This window comes from Crocodylus porosus, unplaced genomic scaffold (genome assembly GCF_001723895.1).
Source record: "Crocodylus porosus isolate Cpor-Errol unplaced genomic scaffold, CroPor_comp1, whole genome shotgun sequence".
Lineage (NCBI taxonomy): Eukaryota > Metazoa > Chordata > Crocodylia > Crocodylidae > Crocodylus > Crocodylus porosus.
Window position 1 is genome coordinate 149,888,032 of NW_017728886.1, and position 19,199 is coordinate 149,907,230.

The 19,199-nt window shown below is 44.3% G+C and overlaps 3 long non-coding RNA genes across 6 annotated transcripts in view; 2 read left to right on the forward strand and 1 right to left on the reverse strand.

Annotated features, from left to right (window-relative positions):
- The first annotated feature begins 670 nt into the window (after nt 1–670).
- Nucleotides 671–5,098, forward strand: LOC109315318. Its single transcript, XR_002102476.1, has 2 exons — nt 671–1,753; nt 3,689–5,098. It is a non-coding gene; the product is annotated as an uncharacterized LOC109315318 (long non-coding RNA).
- Nucleotides 5,099–6,990: 1,892 nt separating this feature from the next.
- The window catches only part of LOC109315305, a 98,208-nt gene continuing 85,999 nt past the window's right edge, over nt 6,991–19,199 (reverse strand). For all 4 annotated transcript variants that reach the window (XR_002102470.1, XR_002102473.1, XR_002102474.1 and 1 more), the window contains one exon: nt 6,991–7,191. This is a non-coding gene — a long non-coding RNA (uncharacterized LOC109315305). The remainder of the gene's footprint in view (nt 7,192–19,199) is intronic.
- On the forward strand, nt 8,450–13,333 carry LOC109315298. Its single transcript, XR_002102468.1, has 3 exons — nt 8,450–8,573; nt 8,866–9,174; nt 13,257–13,333. It is a non-coding gene; the product is annotated as an uncharacterized LOC109315298 (long non-coding RNA).

Consider the following 19,199-nt stretch of genomic DNA (forward strand, 5'->3'; position numbering starts at 1 on the left):
GTGCTTCCCGCGGTCTCGTGCGCACTCAGGTCTCGGCTCCCGCGTTTCCCACAGTCGAGGCTCAGGTGGCTGTAGCCGTGCCTGGCCCCCTGACCCTCCGTCTGGGTCTTCTGCCCTGCTCAGGCTTCTCCAGTTATCGCCCACCCAGGGCTGGGGTCAACACACCCCCAAATGACGCACCACCCCAGCGCCAAACAGCTGTGCCTTCCCTGGCACTGATCGCTGTGCCCTTACAGGGTGCCAGGAACCCCCACGCTACTGGGGAGCTCCCCTGAGGCCTCCTCCAACCCCCTACAGCCTCACCTGGCCCTCCGGTGTAACAATAACAAACCAGGGAACGTAAAGCCATGAGCCAACTGGCTATAACTCAAAAATAAACCCCCTGGCTAAAATGTAAATACTGTGCCACCATGGCTCACCTTCCAAGCCTCCCTGTCAGGGTTCTCTCCACCCCGTACCATGCTGCAGCCGCTCAGGCAGTCTGGCTGCTCTGCTCTGCTCTGCTCTGCTCTGCTCTGCAGCAGAGCTGCTGCTCCTTAGGCTGCCAGAGGGGGGCTGCCCCCTAGGCTTCAGCCTGGGCTGTTTATAAAGGCCTGGCCCTGCCCCCTTCTGGTCACCTGACCAGTGTGGTTGCCCCAGCAACTGGCACCTGAGCTGCCCTGAAGATTGGCAGCTGCCCTTATCCCTTCATAGGAACAGGGCACCTAAGTGCCCCTGTGACAGTGGGGTGTAGGGAAGGCGGAGCCCCAAATTGGGAAACTGGACAAGAAAAATTAAGGAGGGTCCCAGAGAAAGCAAAATGTAACATCTTACTCCTGATAACATACTTATTTTTCCATCAAAGACATGATAGGAGAGAATCCCCTGAAGGCCTTCCAGGAGAAATACTTTAACACTAAGCTACCCAGATCCCAACAAGATGGTGAGACCTGAGAGGTCCATAAGAGCTAGGCATACTAGCAAACACCACGGGACTTTACAGTGTCGCAGACATAGGCTGTCTGTGCCACTTTGATCACGTGCTGCAGGTCGACCACCCCTGATCTAGAGAATTCTTGTTAAGGAAACTGAGAGATGAAAAGGTGTGTGTACAGTTTTGTCCAGTTGTGTGATATGTGCATGCCTTGTGATAGTTGAAACAGAGTTTCTTGGAACTTTTGCAAAGTTTTTATTTAGTTTTTTAAGTATTGTAGGCTGGTGGGGAGGTAAACTGTAAACTAGAGTTTCAACATGGCTAGAGACCTGGAAAAGGGCATGCAGTGAAGGTGATCTAAGGTGTCTGCTCTGGTCCTGTGAACCTAAGCTAGCTAGACTGGAAGGTCTCACTCTCATGAAAGGATGACATAGTCTATGCACAGAAAGTATATCAAAGAAAAAGATGGTACTCAACCTATTCAGACTCAAGAAATCTTAAAGATATTCTGTTCAAGCATGTGAGATCAAATGCAACATCAGCAGTTCAAATGGAGCTGCAACTACAGCTCCAACCAGAACCTTTAAAGAAGGAACTCTGCCTCCCCTTGGGGGCTATATCACAATTGCTGGCCCTCTGAAAATGCATTCTGCCAACTCCCTCCAAAATGATTTCCTCTCCTTTTTTCACTCTTGTGTCCAAGGCACTGGGGTTCTCAGTCCCACAATAATTTATGTCTGTTTGTTTTCCAGCAGGAAAGGAGCATGGGGCAGAGGATGAAATGATAACTGACTGACCACAGGCGTCTTTTACAGTGTTCTGGGTAGGGAGATGCTCATGGTAAGATAAGCAAGCTGTAGGCTTCTCTCTGCACTGAGATACAAAAATCACCTCTGGAGCTACCCCAGAATTTTCCAGTGGAATATCCTTCTGTCAGAAAATGTTGATTTGTTCAAATTGAAAGGTGTAGGAGAGATGTGTACATTCTGGTGAATTACCATTTAAAATGGATGTGATATCTGACATCAAATATCTCCAAAGATGTGAAGCATTTCAATAGTGTCCAAATATTCTGCTGCCACATTTTTGAAACAGAACATTTAGAATTTTTACTTTAAAAGGAGGGTTTTTTGGTTTAAATCTTTTATAGCATAAACATTTTAAATATAACTGGAACAAAATTTTTGTTTGTATGGAAATGAAACATTTTGATTGGCTGTCATTTCATAGGATATTTATTTGATATGGGTAGGGAAAAAACAGATTTGTGGAATGTAGGCAACCACATCCAGAGTCATTCACTGGTCTTCTCAGGTTAGCACCTGGTTTGTGTGCCATCTTGCTTTAGCCAATCGGTGGCAGTATTAACCTGCTACAAGTCACCATGAGTCTATGAAATTATTTTTTTCTCTAGATACCTGACTTAAGAATTGTGAAAGGGAGTCACCACTTCACAAATTCTAATAAGGAAGCAGGAAGCTTTTAGCAGCACAGTAACTTCAGCATAGCTGTAGAGTCTCCCACCCAGACTTCTAATAACTTCCTAATTCAGAATGAGATCTGATGTAATATGTATTTCTCTCATCCATGCAAATACAAGAATGATGCTGTATTAACACTTTGTTAACCCTCCACACTTTCCCCTTAGCCTTGTTTTCCACCACCTCTCCAATGCACAACGCTCTCTGCAAGTCAATGCATGAGAAAGGTGAGATGAAATGTTCCATGAAGCGAAGCGTTTTAAACAGCTGTTCAGTTAACAACTTAAACGTTATCACACTCCAGTGAAGCACAACCTTGCAAATTCAATATGTTTAAAAAAGGGATCTTGAAATCACCTGCACCTAAACTGTCAGGTCTTTTCATAGTATCAGCCACATTCTGGTAGTTGAGTGTCTTGAAGATCTTCTCTCTCTCTCCCACTCAACATTTCATGAGCACCCCTCCATCCACACTGGCATGTGCCAGTATCCTGATGACCGGGATAGTTATTTCTGATATTTGATGTTTGAGAGTGGTTAATGTATTTTTTTGACTTCGTGTACATGTTGCTTAGAAGCCATAAATCAATGGGAAGAAATATGAGATCAACTAGTTCTCTCAAATCCACCTGGTAATGCGACTGAGACAGGCAGAAGTTCAAGGCACAGAATGGAAACCCATCACTGTTTTCCAGGACTGAACAAATCTACAAGGGACACACTGTCACTCCTTTCAAGCTGAAATGTTTTAAATATCTCCACAAGTACTCAGTTTGCTCTTTTCACATAGCAAAGCAGATGTTATATGAGTCACAGAAGATATCAGTGTATGCATTTTCATCTCTTTAAAAGTCCTTGTGGCGAGTTGTTCTTCCTGAGCCCTAGCCTCTTTCTCCCCTTCTATGTCATGGTAACACAAATTACAGGTATGCAGTATCACTGCATACATACTGAAGTGCAACAGCACAATAGGGTCCCCAAGGAAACTTTAGACATATTCCAGTGGGGTATTAATCTCCATTATCAGAGCCTCAGATATGTGCTGTTATGCTATTAATTATCTTAAATATCACCAATATACACAACATTAAGCTTTTTCTTGCTAACACAGCTTATAAATGTCTCCCTCTGCCCAGGGTGTCCTGGCCAAATTCCAACACCCACTGAATTTGGGCGAGTGTTACCTGAACACTTCGAAAAAATCAGGGGTGTTCTGAGTTCTTTCCATTCAGCGGAGAAATAGCAGGTGGGTTCAGATATTCCTTTTAATTCTCTCTCCTTTTGCCTTTTGCAGAGCATCTCCTAAATCCTGCCATACCTGCGCACAGCCATGATCAAGCAACAAAAGACAGTCTCCCTGCTCACAGAGCCAAGCCCCTTTTTTCAGTCAGTCCTCAGCCCAAAGTCCCCCATGCTTTTTCAGAAGGCAAGCTTCTCGTCTGCCCCTTTCTCCTCCTTGCTTCTCTGTTTCTTGTCTCTTGCACAAAAACACACATGCCCACAAAACACGAGTCACCTGAATCCCTTCTGACTTGCCTGTGCCTTTAATTTTGGGACGTGACATGTAGTTGTTCTTGGATGGTGGCTGGTATTGTTCCAGCGATCTAGTTCCATAAAGGAGCTTACCTCTATCCAGCAGGTTCTCCTTGGCCCCCAGCCGTCTCTGTTTAAATGAAGTTTAACCATTTGCAATTTAATTTCAGTGCATTAGGGCCTGATCCAACATTCATTGAAATGATAAGAGGAACCCACACACTAGCTTCAGAAGGTCTTGGGAAAAGGAGCAATAACAGCTCTGATTCAACCATTAGTTGTTGCTGTCTCCTATTAACAGCTGCTGTAAACTACTCAGAGTGGCTGTACTTCGGGGTAGATGAAACAATCCCTGTATGTCCACTCCTTTCTACACAGGGTTGCCATGACACTTATTTAGCTAGAGACAAGATGAGGCAGGTTAGGCCCAAAATACTGGCAGTTGTGGAGAGCAGTTTCACAGAAGAGACAGAGGGGCTTATTCAAACTTCCCTGGCCTCTAGTCTGCTTCCCTTAACCAAATAAAAAAAACTGAACAATGATTCACAGTTCAGATCAGCATTGAGTATATTGATGAAAAAGATGGTTTAAAAGAAAGGGGGAAGGAGGGAAGAGAGGAGGGGGATTAATAAGAAAATTAGGCTTGTACCCTTTTCCCTTAGTTATTGGGGGGGAGGTTATCTTATAATCAAGGTCATATTTTATTTGAGTAAATATGTTACTTTGGAGCCAGCTTGGCCCTGATGTTGCTGAAGGATGATGCATTAGGCTGGTCTACACTGCTTCCCTGGTGCTGCTGAGTGTACTACCACGAAGCACAAGCCTGTCTGCCCCCTCCTGCTCCACCCAGAAATGAGGCAGCAAATCCATCATAGGGTAGCGCTCCTCCACCACTGTCCAGCACACTGGAGCTGGAGAACTTGAGAGTGGCAGCAGAGGAAGACACCAAGACAGCTTCACTGCCTCCTTTCTGGACTTGCACAGGCTTTACTTCTCAGAGGTGCCGTCGAGAGCCTCCATGAATATGGTATAATCAGATCCAGAGAGTTCTAACTCCTCAAACAAAGGATGCATGTTTCCAATCTCTTCCCTCAAAATGTTGATTAGCATTGGAGCTAAATCATTTTAATTAAAATGGACTACACTATAAAGTATTGTTCCTTTAACTGCCCAACTGTCTTTCATTCTCCTGCCCCTTGCAAGCATCATTACACAGGCTTAACAATCACAATGCAGTCTTCTAAAACTTTCTCTGTCTCCGTTTCACATGCGTCTAAAACAGTTACATTCTGGGCCAGTTTTCTACATCCTAATGCTGCAAAGAAGGGCACAATCCCTATTCTGATACAGACAGCTCCCTTCTAAATAATTCTGTGCAATGTTTTCACCACAAGTATTATAGCATTGCACTTTGAGCTAGTGCATGAGAATCCAAAAGTATTCTAGCCATGTCAAGAGCAATACAAAAAGTGAACCACCTCATTTTTAGATATCTAGCTTGTTTTTCAACATTTAATTAAGTCACTAACACCACCATAATTAATAAATAACATCTCATTCTTATACACTGTTAATTCATTTTCAAACCTCAAAAGAGGTCCCATTTTACTGGAAGGGAAACAGAGGCACGGCTCATTCAACAGGCCAACAACAGAGATGAGATCAGATCTCCAGGCTCCCGAGTCTTGTTCCAGTGCTCCAATCAGTTTCTTTAATATTAGTAACCTATTTTCAGAGCCATAGTCGAATGATGCTCTAGAAAAGAGGCTGGATACTGTAATAGCTGTATGGAGCAATTGGAAAGGCTGAAATGTTAGGTGCAGCACGTAGCTGGGCTGCCCCAAGAGCAAGAACCAGTTTGTGACTCAGAGCCCCAATCCAGTTCTTCCTTCCTTCAGGGGAAAGTGATTGTGCTAGCTGTTCTGCTGGTACAGATTACCTCCCTCTCTCAACTGGCTCCAGGGCGCAGGCTGTCAAAGACTAGAAGAACAGTGGCCACTGCTCTTACCACCGTGCAGACTCCAGCAATGTAGTAAGGACATGAGGGAGGCTACTTATGAAGCAGGATGACATTACCACACCCTTTGTTTGTGTCCTGAGCTTGCAGCGTGAGGCCTCAGAACAAAGCCTGTACAGTTGGAATTACATGCCAGCAAATGCCATTTCTTACCCAATCACTGCTAGAAAGGACTGCAGTAGGTGTACTATTTAACTAGGCAAGGTGTGGCTTTCATCCATTATATTCAGTCACTGAGATAAGTTGCCCTGAATCAGATCCTTGGCATAGCTCCCACTGATTAAACTGCTTAGCATTTTCTGGCTGACAACAGCTCTTCCATCTATGCAAAATGGATACAAACTGCTATCATTCTGTTCTGGTACAATTTCACGTCACTTCAGTCAATACCTGCCCTACACCAGGTAATAAATGAGGTTTATACCCAGAAGTTGCACCACTTTAATTGAAATAGGTTCAAAAGCCCAGTTAGCTTGAACCAGCACAAATCCTCAACATAATTCTGTGGGTTTACAGCTAGCTTATAGCTGTTTAACTTCCCCAGAGTAGTTGTCAAACAACAAACATGTCTACACAGAGTTTTGTGCGATTCAGCCAGGTAATTTTTTTTTTAAATCAATTTTAATTAAGCCAGAACATCTGACATGTAAGCAGTTTAGGGTAAGGACACTACTTTATTCTGTGCTTGTACCCCACCCTCATCCATGACAAGACCTGTAGCACTCTACAAATAAGCAATTCTTAGGCATTGCCTATATAAAAGCAGCTCAGAACATAGCAATGATTCTTGTATAACATTTTGAATCTAGTCTCTTTCCTTACCATTTGAGCCTGTGGGCGAGACCTTATTTAAAATTGGGTTTAAAGCTGAAATGTACTTTCTTCTCAACTCATAGCTCTAACTGGAGCAAAACTCTATAACTGCCTGAATAACTTAGTTTTCCTGAAATGTCAATAGGCAAGATTGCTAGCTTCAACTGGGAAGTGGGACACTGAAACAGTGTGGGGGGGGGGAGTTTCTGCTTAAAATAATAATAAAAGAGGTGTTATTCTCTCTGGCATCAACCATAAATCAGTTTTCTTTAAAGAAAACACACAACAAGAAAAACATTTTTTTTTTCAAGAATCCACTTGAGAAGAGAACTTTTTAATTTGATCTTTGTAGACAAAAGGACTATTCAGATTTCACAGGGATGAGGATGAGGTCAGGACTACTGAAGAACAGGACTATCTGAGTAGACTGGCGCCTGACAACAGAGAAAAACAGAAAAAATGGTCACATAATCAACATGGTGGGAGAGGAGGTTGACACATAAATACACTCGCAAGAGATACAATTCATTCCTCCAAATTTGCTAGGTTGGTGATGTCAGCATCAAACTCTGTAAATATGCCATTTTTAGAGACGTATCAAACACTTGACGAGGCCTCACGGGAGGTCCATTATCCATGGAATACTGTCAGTGTTGCTGCACCAGTTATGTGAACAGCTGCAAAAAAGCTTTATTTCTGTATTGCAAGAGCTATTGATGACCCTATGCACGGGTATAGAATAGTACAAGGGAGCAAGGTACCCTTTTGGTCAAGTACAATTGCTACCTGTTCCCAAAGGAGCAGTGTGAAAGGTAGGGGGGCTTCTATGCAGACAGAAGTGGTTGGCACCCTGGGTTATCACCTGAGTGCAACTTGGATAGCGGAGAAGAGGCAGAAATCTCTATAGGACTGAGGCATTCAACTTCCCTCCCTTGTGACGGCGAGGGGGACACCAGGAAGCAGGCTATGACACAGAGTCTTAGCCTTACTCCTGGGTCTGTTCCTCTCTGCTACCCTATACACAGATCTGGCAAATATCATGCCCAGCCCAGGATATAAACCTGAGAAAAGGTTCAGGAGGTACATTACCAGGAGCAGCTAACAGACAGCAGAATTGCAGAAGAAAGCAGAGAGGATCATTAACACCTGTGGAATAAAGGGTGCTTGTATGCGTTATGCATTGCTTAAACACATGTCACAAAATGGTGCCAAAAATTGCTGTTTCGCTAGGTTAGTCGCGTCTGAAAATACATATTGACATCTTTTTACCACAGCAGATTTCGATTTATCGTGATCAATTAAACCACCTCCGACATGTTTTATTTTTAGTGTGGCCAATTGTTCCAGCAGGATTGTTTTTATTGTGAAAGTTTCGTAACATGTATTCAAACACAAAGAGTTTACAAGGAATCAGTTAGATAATGATCCTTGAAGCCAGTTGTCTCCCCCACTGCTGCCTAAATAGAAACGCTCTGGCCACTGCTAGGCAATTGATTTTAAACTTTAGGTGGACCAGGAATCAAAGGTGGGTGTGACTGCACAACTGCACACCTTAGATCTGCCCCTTGATAGATATTTGATTTGGGGCTAAATGCTGACTGAGATAGACTGTGGAAATGTAAGCAAAGTGTGATTCGTACTGTATTTGGAGAAATAGGACTTTGTATCTTCTTTGTAAATAAACAGGTCTGGATCAAAGAAGCACCCAACTCTCACTGTCACTCTCTCCTGCTAACAGAAACAACCTGCGCCTAACCCCTCCATTCAAACCGCTGTTACCAATAGCAAGAGGCGTCCTCTACTTCCTTACATCAGGGTAAGAGAATGGGGGTTTAACTGCAGGAAGTCTGAGTGGAGGCAAAGAAAGGGTGGTACTAACTAGATAACGATGCATGTTTCCTCCTTTCGTTTTCTGAACTCCCTGAATTTTCAGTTAGATAAACCTATGGCAAGGGTAGGTATGAACATAGGTCAGAGTTAAAGGGCTTGTTGGGTCAGCAACAGAAGAACACATTCCCTCTGTAACTGCAAGCAAGTACATCTTTAATGCCCAAGTTCTGTGGTTTGCAGAATGTTTCTGATAAAGTTGGCCACTTGTCCTGTTTCAGGGGTGAGGTGAGGTACAGCTCATCGTACGCAAATTGGTGACATGCGAACATCATTAATGAAGTAGAGTAACCCTCATCAATTTGGCCTTCAGTGGTGTGTCAAGAAGGCAACCTGAAGAGCAAAGAAGAAACTAGCAGAAAAAGGGTGGGGAAATGCAAGATTAAACATCGAAGGGTGGAGCCATCAGAATTTAAACAGCAGTAGCACTTCCTACTCTGCTAGGCACAGTCTTCTGCTGACTTGTCTTCCTCATATTTTACATTCAAAACTGAAGTTTTGTTTTTTCTGGAAGCCGCCCTGGACAGCAGGTAGGTATATGATTTCACAGTTACTAACAGCAGCACTATGGGACTGACTTGGGAATGGAGGCCATTTTCATTTAAAACTCAGAAGAGGGGGGCTGAGGGCTGTTGTCCCCATGGTGTAAAACAGAGATAAGTCCATTGGTACTCATGGAATTTCATCTGTTAACACTTAAAGAATGAATTAAAGAAGAATCAGGCCTTTTATTTTTAAAATGAACTGATGGTTAAGTAAGACCTAACAATCAGCTGAAAGAGAAACTTGCTTTGTTAAGTATTCAATAGTATGCCCCTTGAAAGAAGACTGAGTGAGCGGCTAAGAGATTTCTCTGGATTCCCCTGGGAGAAAAAAAAAGACAGAAATACCAGACCTTAAGATTATAAAATAAGCAGGGGGAAACCCCTTCCCCTAAAGCTTTTAAAACCTCTCCACAATCTCACATCGGGTTCAGCATCCCCTAAAGCTGTATTTAACATCCACAATATCTTCACACTGCAGGGAGCCACAAACAGACTTAAAAAAAAAGGGGGGTGGGGAAATAAGGGGAGCAGCACCAAGCCTGGGATATCTTTCTATGTGGACAAATTGGTCTTAGAGCAATCTTATAAGAGTAGAGGCACTGCTACTTCCCATCACCAGGCCACCATTCATTTGAGATGGGCCTGAATGAGCACCACCATCCAGAGCGCTCTGAATTGTGGGCCCTTGAGATCTGTATAAAGTTCTAAGACTGCAGGTGCACCTGTAACATTCAAGGTGTAATTCCTATCCCTGTTGTGCCAGGAAACAACTGCCCAAGATCAAAGCTTGACAGTTGCAGTCAAAACACACCACACTGTGCTGGCCCAACACGGCAAAGCAGCCAAGGTTTAGTTTACTTGAGAAGTTTTCCTCATTAAAGACGATGCCAAGGGATTTGCTAGTTCAGCTCATCTGAATTGGTCGTAGGCCTCTGAATGCAAAATATGCACTTTCCCCTCTTAATTATAGCCTTTAGATTGCATGATTTACATTGCTCTTGTCATTGTTGGTAAGAGGATGGTGTTGCATAATAGCATGTAACACTATACAGCTGCAGAAGGGGTTGCTCCGCCAGCGCCAGCATGAGTCCAAATAGAAAACAGCTTTTCTGTTAACCAACAGCTGAACAGCAGCAGGGAAGTCTCACCCGTCCCCCTTCCATGGGTAAAGTGAGGGAAGGCCAGTAGGCTGTCTCGTGCCCCGTTTGTGTGCAGCTAATTACGGCCACCAGAATCTTGGCAAGCCTCTATAAAACATTTGCTGGTGGTCTCCAACTAAGCCAAGCATATTATTCTCGAAGCACTGCTCTGGACACGTGCATTTCCTTCTTTTAAAGAGAAGAAAGGGACAAGCCCTCTTCACTCTGCCACCCTCCTCTCCCCACCACCTTCCCATGAGAGAAAATCCTCTGGCTTCAATGGGCTGTTGTTTTTTTCTTGTTTTAGGGTGAAGAGGACAGGGTTAGGCCAAATGAGATTAAACTCTGACTTTACATCTGCCTTCAAAGGCCTCTGTGAGGACGCAAAGATAAAGCCTTGGGCCAAATTCTACTTTGATTTACACCAAGGTCAATACACTCGTACCAGCATAAGGCCCCGCCCTCCACATACATTTGTAACGTTTTTGTTAAAACAGGACAAGGCTCTATGTAGACACTCATATTTCAAGTTATGCATGGCTTATTTTAGTTAACTTTAAACCTGCTCTGAATCAGCTAAAGCTAAACCAAAACGCTTGTCTACAAGGAGATTTGCATCACTTCAAGCATTTAGATAAACCAGTGCAACTTTCTCAAGACAAGGCTTTACGTTTGGTCAACATACAAGTAAACTAACTATATTGGTTTATAAATCACGCCTTCCATTAAAACAAAAAAATCACACCTTCAAAGCGAACTTTGCACATGCAAAGCAGTTAGCTTGTGCCTTTGAATTTTTCAGGCACAAGCAAAACCAAAGCTGGTGCAACTTGTATGGGTAGAAAAGGCCGTAATATTTTAAGGTTGTTGTTTTCACTGGTCTAGCACAACTAAAAAAATGTTGGTTTATATTCCTGGCTTCCAAGTCTAGAATTAATTAATGAAACAGCAACTGAACATTCCCTCTTCTGGGCCAGAATGACCTGGGGAATCTGCGTGACACCCTTTACACAGACCACCCAAAAAACAGTGGTGTTTTCATGCTTAATGAGATTGTACGTAGAAAGACTTAACCCGTGTGGTTCCTATTTCAATAGGTGACACCAACCTGTAATGGCAGATCAGAAAAAGATCCCTTTTATAGCATTGTATTCCACCATTCTGCATGCCCAACATCGATTCAAATGGCTTCTATAATGAGTTGATTATACACCGTGGAATCCTTTCAAGCCAAATGCTGCCTGAATTCGATGACAGGAAAAATGATTAATCAGCATTTTCAAGCTTGTCTTAGACCTTGCCATTCTGATCTTAAAAAATCTTCTGTTCCTGGTGAGTCTTACACAGGCTTATAAGTTTCTACACATCTGTAGCATTTCATTTTGGATCCAGTCTTTACAGAAATAGAATTTCCCCCATGCCCCTTTTAAAGGCAAAGCTAGCAAAACATGTGACTTCTGCTGATGTGGGATTCTTCTTATCGTTTTCCACAAAAATGTTTACAATAGTAAAAAGCTTGCTTTTGAGATTCAAAATTCCTATTTCCGCCTAGGAATCTTGTGACAGCCCTTCAGTCCAGCTGGAAAGCTGAAAGCAACAAAACCACTAGGGTGAAATTCTGTGGCAGTTCAAGTCAATGGCAAAACTCTCACCGACTTTCAGCAAGGCCAGGATTTCTGCCTGAACTCCCCAAAATGTATAAACCTGGGCCTAAAGTAGGTTTTATACATAAACATCTGAATTTGTTCTTTCTAGGAGAAAGGGAGGTAGAAGACGGCACATCAAAGAGCATGATATGCAATGAAAACAATACTACCCAATCTTTCCAAAAGTTGATTAAGTTGCCCTGGTTCTGATTCATATTAGAGTAAATAAGGCAGCGGTATCACTGAAGTCAAGATGTCAGAAGAATCTAAATGAAGTTAGAATCAGATCCATAGAATTTAGTTTCATAACTTTCAGACAAGAAGAGAAAAAAAGCCCTCTTCAGTCCTTAACCATAATTCACCTTCCATTTTCCCTGTCAACATGTGACCTTTGTTCCCCACTGAGATGCTAGATTAATTGCTAGAGGAATGGACTAAGTTCACTACCGTCTTCCACGCTCTACCAATCATTAACTTTAAGTCTGCAGATGTCTCTAGTTCTCTTTCTTTTTCTATTGTTCTTCCACAAATCAGTCAGTATACCTTCAGGCCATTTCAAAGCTTTACTGTTTGGTGGGTGTTTCTGCGGAACCTGTTTGTGCAAGTGTTCTGGACAGTGTAACACACTGTACCTTACCCACAGATAACAGCCTCAAACTCTTCAGCAATGAGCGGTGTGGGCTCTGCTTGGAAAAAAGCATAATCCCTTTAAGTCAACAACTGGGGCAGGCCACTGATAGCTTTCTGAGAATAGAGCAGGCATTATTAGTACACGTCTGGTACTAAACTAGAAGTTGACACAATGTGAGTCAGCTAGTGCAATAAAGTGTTTCACAAACAGATCTGCCTGAATTCTCTCCAAGATGCTGTGAATCTCAAAATGGTGGTCGGCAAGTCTATTGGGGCAAGCTGAGTGCTGATTGAGCTCAAGGTGCTGACTTTATTCCTTGGTCCACCCTTCTAAACTCCACAAAAAGGTTGTTAATATACATCAAACAGGCAGCTGCTGTACTCTGGTTGGTATGTGGATGCTAACTGATGGCAAGCTTGAGGGGGAAAGGGAAGAGATCTGTGCCATTGTGAGGAAGGAAAGAGGTCCTTAGTACCACAAAAGGGAAAGAAGATGGTTCTTCAGTACTTTCTACAAAAGATGTGCCTTGTGTTCTAAAAATGCTTGAAAACTCACGGGCTAGATGAATTTTTCACTGAATAATATATAACAATGGTCATAGATACACTTCACCATTAGAGGGCAGCAGTATTAAAGATACTCTCTTTCCAGTTAACAGGATGCCCCAATTAGCAACAAAAAAAAAACCGACATAAAAGGCTGAAGAACAGAGACTACTGAAAACAGAAAGAAAAAAACGATTCCCCCAGAGAAAAGCTATTGTTAACTAAGCACCTACTCATAGACAATGCAGCCATGTATCATCATGTGGCAAGAATAAAAATGCTGTAACGTCTCATCTTTAGCAAGCCATCCACCACCCTCCCTATTGTCCTAGGGATACAAGGAAGAATTAGATCACTGGCAAACACCCTTGGATTAACAGCTGAATGAAGGCCCCGAGTGAATTATTCATTCCATAGCTCATTCTCTGCCTTGTGCAATGAAAACAGAAAGAAATACCCCAATACACACAAAGCTGGACCACTCGTTGCTGCAACTTTGTTTGTTTGGCAAGCAGCAAGGAAACTTGATGCCACCCCCCTGGATATACACTTTATCCCTCTCTGCAATTCAGTTCTAACAGCTTGGCTACTAAAGATGTGTTAAGTCCCGAATACCACATAATAATGAACTGCCAAAAAGGTAAACTGTAGCATTTTCCCATGAAACAAGTGTAGACTAGTGCAGCTTCATCCTCTGTTGAATCATCCATACAGAAAGACAGAATTCTATACAGGAACTATACCAGTGGGGGGCAACATTTTTGGCAGGTGTGCCACAAAATGCCAGATCAGAAACGAAAGGGCAGTGGCTCTGTTCAGATTTCTATCAGCAGCTTAAAATCACTTTGCCAATTTTTAGGCATATTTGCAGTTCCTAATGGAATATGAGGGATTTCAAATGACAGGCACACCCAGAAAGATGTTTGAAGTTATGGGTTAAACCCAGAGGCTGTTCCCAGCCTGAGCCAGGAACAAAATGCGCACAGCTTGACTGGAGCGTCAGTGGATACGAGGCAGGGACCACATTTTGTTCCAATCAAGTGCTAGGACACAAGCGAGCCATAAAATGCAAGATACGTTCCCCAATTCCAGCCAGGGAGCACGATCAACCACAGAGCGATCAGCTCCTGGTCCTGCTTCTTCCAAAAACAAACAAACCCCGATCTGAAGTAACCACCAGAAACCCATACTGCAGGCTTATGCCAGCTACAAAGCAGAAAAGGCTAAGATGCTGTCTGCCGAGGACACCTTTACTTCCTTAGCCTGCCAGTGAAGGGGCCGTTCGGAGAGAGAAGTGAAGAATGGAGAAGAGCTGCCACCCTCCAGCACACATCTGTATCAGTCATGACTGCTTGGGCTCTCTGCCTCAGGAATATGCAAAAATTTGCCTCAGCCCAAGTTTCTATCCCGCCACTATGCCTCAATACATTCCTGTGTTCTAGTGGATGAAACATAAGCCTGCTTTTGCACCAGCGTTTGGCAAAGGCTCACACTGATATCTACTTCACGGTCATGCAGGACGTGAGGCTAGAAGGGACTTCCTGGGTCAGAGTCCAGCCCTTGTATTGCAGGCAACCACATCATATAATCCACTTCATAAGTTTATCATGCTCCACCCTAAAACTACCTGGATGATCATCCTACTACCTTTATGGGAAGTCTGTTCCAGAACCTCACCCCGCCGATGACTAGAAACACTCTATTCGTCTCCTGTATATATATATATCTGTGAGCAACTTATGCCCGCTCGTTCTTGTGCCAATGTTGTCACTGCTTTAACTAGCTCTTTTCCCTTTCTGGTTCCCAGAATACATGCAGTATTTCCAATAAAGTCTCATGGGTGCTTTCTATTTCCTTTGTGTAGAAAAAAAGGAATGAAAAGCGGTGTAGACATTTTATAGGGGCTATAGAAATTGCTCAGAAAATGAAAGATAATTCTTACAAGAGGCCAACTATGCGGGAAAAAAAACTGTCATTGCTCCATTTCCTCTGTGACCATTTTGAATAATGGCAAATTATTATGGATGCTGCTGCTGCACTTGCTTACCAAACCACCACCCCTCACACCTCCACAAACCTCTCTCACTCCATAGCTTATGCCCACTGTGATTTCAAGCCTTTGGGGACCTTGAATTCTCTTTGTTGAAGGATACAATTCTCTATCTTCCCATAAAAGGAGCAACTTTATGTCACCTTTGGATTCCAGGACCAGCACCATAACCATCATAGCTCAGAGAAGTCCCAGGGCTAATTTATACTCCCTTGGAGCTATAACTCATGAATCTTTCCAGCAGCACAGAGCATAGTTCAGCCTAGGCCCCCACCTACATTAATCTTCCAGTACTTTGTTTGCCCCAATTTATACAGTGGGTTTGGGAAGATAAGTAAAGTAGGCTTGCTTCATCAGCTTTATGTCAAGGAATCCTCCTCCTACAAGGAGGTTACTCTGACAGGGAAACCCACCAATTTATGGGTCCTGAGTGCCAGCACAAGTTGGCAAAGAGGGAGAACAGAGAACCCTGACTCTGGGTCTCTGTTTTTGAACTGCTCTGGGAGACACCCAACATTAAGCACCACCAAAAATATTCCAAGTAGCAACAGCCAATTCCAGATTCTCTCATCAGCCTAGACTTTCCACTTATTTCGTATACTACAGGAGTTTGTTTGCAAAAGGTATCCAGGGTGGAGAGGTGCCCACTGAAGCAGCAGCTCCATCGCCAGATGAAAAGATGCAGAGTACAGTTCCATCTATCCAGCCCCAGACAGATTTGCTTCTGCTCACAGGACTGCTCACAGTTGCTAAGGAGCAGCTAGCAGCTGTGTCTTGTCACTGTCCTCCCCCAGAGCCTGTCCCCCTGCTCAGCATAGCTTAGCTGGCAGCCAAAGGGGATAGGTGGGGTGGAGGTATAGAGAGTTCCAGGAGAGGAGCAGAGTCCACACTCATCAGACAGTGGGAGAGGAGAAAAATCCACTCTTGCAACCCCTTCCTCCAACCAAATTTAGGAAGTTGAACCACTTATAGTGAAGAAAATTAAACTGGCTCCCTTTTGCCCCCTGCTACTGTCAGGGTCTAAGAAGTCCCTGTAGAAGACTATTTTTTTTAGCACCTACACTGAGATCTAAGGCATGGGAAAAGACTGTGGTTGAAGTCACTGCAGTTGCTCAGCTCCTATGGAAAAAAGTCACACTGTATATTTTGGTGCCCAAATATAGATGAAATTACTGAACTCTGGCTTATAATAGGGAAGGTCCCACAAGCCCCTCCCCTCTATTCCCTGCATCCCAACAAATGGAAAACCCAGCACCTCCCCCTACCTCCTCCTTCCTAAGAGAGAAAGGGGTTGGAGCTTGGGAAGGAATCCAAGAGTTTGCATTTGGTTTTTTTTAATCAGTGTATTTGCAATTTTTAAACAGAAAAAAACAGAATCCCTGGTGATATCTCCAAAAGCCTGCCTAAATCGGTCCTAGCCATGTGCAGCTGGTTCCATAAGAGATATCACCAGGGATCCTAACTTTCTCTATTAAAAAATCACAATTGTTTGATTTAAAAAACCCCACAAATTCTCTGATTAAAATCCCCCAAGCCCCTCACTCCGCGCACAGACAGGCCCCAACCGCTGTTTGTGCCGACCTCACTCCCCACCCACAGCCCCCCCCAGTAGGGTGGCCATCATAGAGGACAGAGGCTGGTTGTCCTCTGTCGTGGAATGATATGAAACCGAATGTCTTTATATCCTCTATTTTTCTCTTGAAGAGAAAAATAGACGTAAAGACATCAGGTTTCGTATCAACAGAGGACAGAGTAGCAGAAAACCAGAATGTCCTCTATGATTACCATCCTACCCCCCAACCCTGCCAGAGGGGGCCCCCAGCTGCCAGTGCTATGGGACCAGGGACCTGGGTCCACAGCCCTCTGCCCGCACTCAGCAGCACCTGATCCCCAGCTGTCACCCATGGGAGGTGACAGCTGCTGAGGTGGAGCAGAGCATAGAGCCTGGCTCTGCCTCCCCCCGTGCTGCACGGCCAGAGCAGAGGCCAGGGAGCAGGTGGGTCCAGGCTGCCTGCTGCAGGCTTGGGCTCCCTGCCCTGCTTCCCTTTCCCTTGGCCCTCTGCAGCCCAGCGAGCGGCATCTGGCATAGCAGAGCAGAACAGGGCTGGGCAGGGAAGCTCAATGTTGTTGCTGCAAATACCATGTCGCATGGTAAGGTGCCCCCGCCCACCTGGCAACAGCAGGGGTGGTAGCACAGAGTGCCAGGCAGGAAGGGGCAGTTCACCAGGACAGCATGGGTCTTTGCAACAGCACCAAACTTCCCCGCCCGGCCCCACTTTGCCCTGCTACACCAGGTCATGCCCACTGGGCTGTGGAGGCCCCAGGGAGAGAGCAGCAGGGCAGTGGGCAGCCCACACCCCTCTCTGCCCTGCACACAAATCTGGGGGACATGTGTCCACCATGCCCCTCAAGGCATACACATAGCAGCAGTGAGCCAGTCTCCTCCACCCCCCCGGATCAGCTGCCCATGCCCCCATCCCACTTCCTGCCCAGGCTCTGTAACCACATATTCCAGCCCTTGGGCCCCAAGCATTGCCTGGGCTGGGCAGCCCCAGCCCTGCCCCAAAGCTTTCCATCACTATGGGAGCCTTATTTCTCCCCCTGGCCCCCACCCCGCCAGACTTACCTGAGGAAGCTGCTCTCCAAGCTGCCTGGCAGCCATGTGCATATGCATATAGTACCCCCTATCTGACTGCCCTCCTGGTGCTCCCCTCAGCTCCTTGAAGCCTGGAACTCTGTCAGAGGAAACCCACTGTTTCTTGCATTTTTCTCTTTTAAAGGAGAAAATCCAGGTTTTTCTCCTTAAAATGAGAAAGTCCAGGTTCTTCCATGTTTTTGCATGGTGAATGGAAAACCCAGATCCCTAGATATTACCCACAAAAGCTCTTGCCTCTTGCATATTTCTTGCACCATCATGGCTACATCATCACCTCAACACTACCAAGAACAAGTGAGGCCATTTATTGTTATGGTATGTCTCCTATATGGTATGTCTCCATTGGAATCAGGAGGTGTGACTGCAGTACAGGTAGTTTCAATCTACCCAAGTCTGGGAAGCCATAGCACTGTAGGTGCAGTGGCCCAAGCTTCCTTATCGACTAGCAACCCAGGTATGCACCTGGGCTTGTACAACCTGAACTGAATATCATGCTGTTGCAACTTGACTGCTGTTGTTACTCAAGTTAACTGGATTAGATGGCTCAGACATGCTCAACTGGGCTACAGCAGAGACATATCCCAAGAGAGCCTTGAAACCATGAGGTTGACTGAGTGAAGGTGAGCCTACTGGATCAACCATGGTTGACATGGACATTGGCATCTTCTGTCCTTGTCTACACAGATAGGACTTTGGATCAGTGACTTTACTTTCTTCTGTGTCTGTACAGCACTCAATAATTAAAATAAATTATAAATATTTAAATGTAATCTTCATTTTCTCCATCTCTAAAATAGGTATAATACCATCAAGGATGGATTGGTCAGTGTTTCTAAAATTCTTTGCTGTTCCATAACAGCCCAGGTAGAGTAAGAACTACTATATTAAGTACAAATGTATACTCATACAATATAAAGTTCATCTACATACACTGAAACTTAATTGGATGATGGATTTCATCTCGCATAAGGTATACTCATAGCATATATCATGATTAATTGACATCCCCAGGTCCACCACAGCTGCATAAATGGTCAGTGCAGCACAAATGGAGCCTGTCTGCAAATCACTAAGTAGCAAAGAGCAGACCTTGGATTACTGTGGTCTACAGTGATATATCACTTTCCATAAAAAGAAAAGAACATTGTGCTCTCTTACTCTCTTTCTCACCACCATTTCACCCCAGCTAATCAGGTTGCCACAGCAAACTCTTCTCTTCTCCCAGTACTTGCATCGCAGCATGAATATTTTTGAATCCTGGAGGAGTCCTTCTACTCTGTCCTAAAACAAAACCTATCAAGGGGAGGAGAAGAAAACAAACACTCTCAAACAAAAGCCTCTGC